General features: G+C 46.1%; 1 long non-coding RNA gene across 1 annotated transcript; it reads left to right on the top strand.

Annotated features, from left to right (window-relative positions):
- Positions 1-1,398: 1,398 nt before the first annotated feature.
- On the top strand, positions 1,399-4,522 carry LOC307204623. The gene is made up of 3 exons (XR_013833759.1): positions 1,399-1,601; positions 2,053-2,275; positions 3,907-4,522. It is a non-coding gene; the product is annotated as an uncharacterized lncRNA (long non-coding RNA).
- Positions 4,523-5,038: the final 516 nt, after the last annotated feature.

The raw sequence follows: 5,038 nt of genomic DNA, 5'->3' as shown, positions 1-5,038 counted from the left end.
ATATACATATACATATATACATATACATCTACATCTACATCTACATCTACATCTACATCTACATCTACATCTACATCTACATCTACATATGTGTGTGTGTGTGTGTGTGTGTGTTCATTCGTATATATATATATATGAATGAATGAGAGAGACAACATGGGGCAACTGAACTGAACTTTTGAGGGAACCCCCAATGACGGCCCCATGGTGCTGAATAACTCTTCCCCAAGCATCACCTATTGAAGACAACCATCCCAGTATGACTGGAACCACTGCAAAGTGGTGCCACTCACCTCCAACTTGGATAGCCTCTCCAGGAGGATACTATGGTCAATGGTATCAATAGCTGCTGAGAAGTCAAGGGGGGTTAACAGGGATATATTACCCCTATCCCCAGGGTTGTTTGTATGGCAAAACTAACCCAAAACCCTGACTGAAATGGATCTAGAAAACCAGTCTCCTCCAAGAGTGCCTGGATCTGGTCAGTGACCACCCACTTAGGAACCTTTCCCCCAAAAAGGTAGGCTGGCAACTGACCTGTAGTTGCTTAGGATCTTAGAATCTAGGGATGGTTTCTTAAGGAGCAGTCTTATCATTGCCTCTTTCAAACAGGTGGGAACCACCCCCTTTTTACAAGGCATGGCCCACCTTCCTGGCCCAGACAGCTGTTTCCAACCTGCTAGATTTTATCAGCCAGGAAGGGCAAGGGCCCAGAGTGCAGGTAGTTCCTTGAACTGACCCAAGTGCCTTTTCTACATCCTCAAACTACACCAACTGAAATTCATCCAACGAAACAGGACCAGACAGTGCTCTGGCGATCTCTTAAGATTCTACTGCTATAATGGCAAAGTTATGGATGGCCTTAGCACAGAAAGAGACTACATTGCTAGTTCATGTTATTGGGTGAAAGAAGCAATGGACTAAGAGTAGCTTTCTAAGCCCATCACTTCCTTCAACAAAATTAACAACTTGCCCAGCTACAATGGTACCTCGGTTTTAGAGCATCTTGGAAGTCGAACATTTCGTCTTTCAAACGCCAAAAACTGCTCCAGTTTTTGAATGCTTTTCAGAAGCTGAAACAAAAAAAATTCCTTCCAGTAGCACCTTAAAGACCAACTAAGTTAGTCCTTGGTATGAGCTTTCGTGTGCATGCACACTTCTTCAGATACAGATTCTTCTTCTTCTATTTCAGAAGCTGAACATGCTACGCGGCTTCTGTACTGTGTTTTCAGGACGTAAATGCTTCCGGAAGTGCAGTCTTCAGTTTTTGAACATTTCGCAAGTTGAACAGTCTTCTGGAATGGATTACATTTGAAAACCGAGGTTCCACTCTATATTAAAACTGCATGGGTCCTCAGATTCAGGAATGGCATAAGGAGAGTCCTGCTGGATGATACCAAAGAAGCCTTGATTCAGAATTCTGTTCCCCAGAGTCGTTCGTGACTGGACTTAACTGTCAGGGGCCCTTTACCTTTACCTTTTTAGTGGCCAGATAGGTGTCTCAACTCAAGATGTTGGTCAGAACTTTCTCATGTCGCAGTCAACACATAACCATTGAGTGGCTGATAGGTGCCAGTGGTGACGACTGTGAAACAATGAGGGTATGGGTTTGGTTTGGTTTGGTTTTAGATATTCTGAATGTTTTCAAATGTTTTATATTTTTTTTTTAAAAAAACATTTGATTTTTAATTGTACAGTTATACCATTCTGCTTGGCAGGGGGTTGGACTCGATGGCCCTTGTGGTCTCTTCCAACTCTATGATTCTATGATTCTATGATTCTATGATATTTGCTACCTTGGGCAAATGCATCAGAGAGATCTAGAAATTGAGGTTACCTAAACCCTAAAGCACCAAGCAATGGAAACTTTGAGGCACTGGTAGACACTTATTGGAATTCGACTAGGAAGGATTGAACCAGCTTCCATAGTGCCCCAGGCAAGACCCATGATTTCCCGCCATTAAATTCCACCCCCCCCAATAAACTCTTTTCTGGGGCTGGCCTGTGTATTAGGCTGTCATTAAGCCAGCGATTACAATCATTTTTTAATAGACATGAATTAAGACAAGACAAGCATAAACCGGAAGATGGTGTGGTGACAGCAATGTAACATGTGCCCTCATGGTTCATGAAGAGTTTGCGATGCTTGGGTGGAGCCTCACACCTCCTAGGAGATAAGTGTTCTGGGCAGCATATATAAAGCTCCCCTTCTCCCAGGGATCTCTAGTCATACACTTGGATTCATCAGAATCACCATCTCCCACCTGCGTTCAAGGTGAGTGGACTCTCTCAGAGGCATTTAGTTGGTTGCTGTGAGAACAGGATGCTGGACCAGGTGAGACCTTGGCCTGGCCTGGTCTAGCAGGACTATTTTCTTATATTACTATTTTCTCCTTTACTGGAGATATTTAAGCAGAGGCTGAACTAGAATCATCAGGGATACTGCCCTAACATCCTGGTTGAACAGATCCTGCACCGAGGAGGGATTTTGGACAGAATCAATGAGATTGAAGGTCCCCTTCTCATCCTAGAAAGCTATGAAACCTAAGTTGTATTTCTTTGACTTCTAGGCTTGCCCATTGGGGAATTGGGTTGGCCATTTTGAAAAGGCCTCCCTGGAGTCAGTGGACTCTATGGCCTTATCCAGAGGTTTTTCCTTATCTCCTTAGAGGCAGCTAATTGCCCTACATAGCAAGCAGCCTCCTGAAGTAAAATTATCTTTCTCAGTGATAGTGTACCTGATTTACAAGGCTTCAGTCCCCAGCATCTCCAGGTAAAGCTGGGAGATATTCTCAACTTGAAACCCTGGAGAGACATAACCAGTACTGAGCTAGCTAACTTTGAAGGTGACTTGGAAACTACAACTAATCCAGAATGCGGCAGCTAGACTGGTGACTGGGAGTGGCCACCAGGACCATATAACACCAGTCCTGAAGGATCTACATTGGCTCCCAGTACGTTTCCGAGCACAATTCAAAGTGTTGGTGCTGAGCTTTAAAGCCCTCAATGGCCTCGGCCTTGTATACCTGAAGGAGTGTCTCTGCCCCCATCGTCCAGCCCAGACACAAGTCCAGATCCAAGGGCCTTCTGGCAGTTCCCACACTGCAATAAGTGAAGATACAAGGAACAAGGTAGAGGGCCTTCTTGGTAGTAGGAATGCCCTCCTGTCAGGGAACTGCCATCGGAAGGACAGGTGGTGAGAAGGCTTCAGGAGAATAGGAGAGACACTTCTTCAGCAGAAGAGGGAACCAGTAGGGGGAGTGCGGGAGCTCCAAAGGAAAGGGAGTCGGAGGGGAGGCTCTGGGATACTTCCAGTGAGAACAGTGAGGAGGTATCAGGACACCCTTTAAGGACCCCCACCCCTCGCCGGAAACTGTCACGCAGGGAATCCAGGAGGCGCATGTCCGTGAAACAGCTTTTATGTTGGAAACGTTTCCGCAAACGCCCACTGTCAGATTCTACCAGCGACTGACGGAGCCACCCCGAAGGGCTCCGCTCAAGGCAGGGCTTCACTACACTGAGTGAGCTCTGAGGGATCAAGCTTTAACGCACAAGCAGCTCATTATCCCACCACACCTCCCATCAGATGTCAAGGAAATAAGTAACTATACAACTATACAGCAGGCATCTTACTTTATTCATAGGACAAGGACCGTAGCTCAGTAGCATAGCATCTGCTTTGCACACAGAAGGTCTTAGGTTTGATCCTCAACATCTCCAGGTGGGGCTGGAAAAGACCCCTGCTTCAAACACTGGAGATCGGGCTCCATTTAAGGCAGCTTCCTATATTCTGACATTCTGTCTCATTCAGGAGAGCCCTAGTTGGATTCTCAATGCAGTTCAAATTTCATGTGGATGCTGTTGCTTCTTGCTGACATGCCCCATTCTTCTTCCTCTTCTCCCCAGCTTTGCTTCCACTCCACAAAGATGGGCTGCTGTGGCCATTCTGACTCTGGCCGCTGCCATGGGCATGGAGGAACCAGAGTAGTCTACTGCTGCATGCCGTACAGCGGTGTCCAGTCCATGCATTCCTGTGGCTGTTCGTGCTGTTCACCCATGCAATCCATGCACTCCTGCTGTGCTCCCAAGTCCCATGGCTGCTGTGCTCAAATTCAGCAGTGTTGTGTCCCAAGCAAGAAATGCTGCTAAGGGGAGTGTGCCCGTCCCCCCACTTCACCTGCAATTGCTGAAGGAGCATCCACCCAGCAGAATCAACATTGCTGCCAATAACACTAAATTCAAGGCCTGCTGTTTTGTTTTCCCTTCCAACATACCGCTGAGCAAAATGTCCAGCTCTGTCTCGCTACCTGATTAATCTTACTGCAGGTTGTCCTATTGCTTTAACTGCTGGAATGCTTCTGAGAGGAGGTGGGGGAGATGAATTTGAGAGGATCACATTTTGAGTCTATCACACTGTTTTCAACTGCTTTCTTGGTAGAGGGGACAAATCCCCAGATTTCAAATTCTGAAACTTTTCTTTACTTGCTTTTATTGTATATGTAGAATGCAATAAAAAATAGACTTTTCTGCAGCAATCCACTGTGTTGGTGTCCTTGATCCTGAAGCTGTCCTTTCCACAATTACATTTTAAATCCAAAAGGGTTTCCACTTCTCAGATGAACAAATTAGGAAAAAACTTCACTTTCAGAAATTTAGCCTCTAGTTATGTATTTTAATAATCACCATTTAATAGTAAAGGTAAAGGGACCCCTGACCATTAGGTCCAGTCATGACCAACTCTGGGGTTGCGGCGCTCATCTTGCTTTATTGGCCAAGGGAGCCGGTGTACAGCTTCTGGGTCATGTGGCCAGCATGACTAAGCCGCTTCTGGTGAACCAGAGCAGCGCACAGAAACGCTGTTTATCTTCCCACTGGAGTGGTACCTATTTATCTACTTGCACTTTGATGTGCTTTCAAACTGCTAGGTTGGGAGGAGCAGGGACCGAGCAACAGGAACTCACCCCGTCGCAGGGATTCGAAGCGCCAACCTTCTGATCGGCAAGTCCTAGGCTCTGTGGTTTAACCCACAGCACCACCC

This window comes from Podarcis cretensis (genome assembly GCF_951804945.1).
Source record: "Podarcis cretensis genome assembly, chromosome: 16".
Lineage (NCBI taxonomy): Eukaryota > Metazoa > Chordata > Lepidosauria > Squamata > Lacertidae > Podarcis > Podarcis cretensis.
Note: the sequence above shows the minus strand (reverse complement) of the source record. Positions and strands in the feature narration are given on the sequence as shown.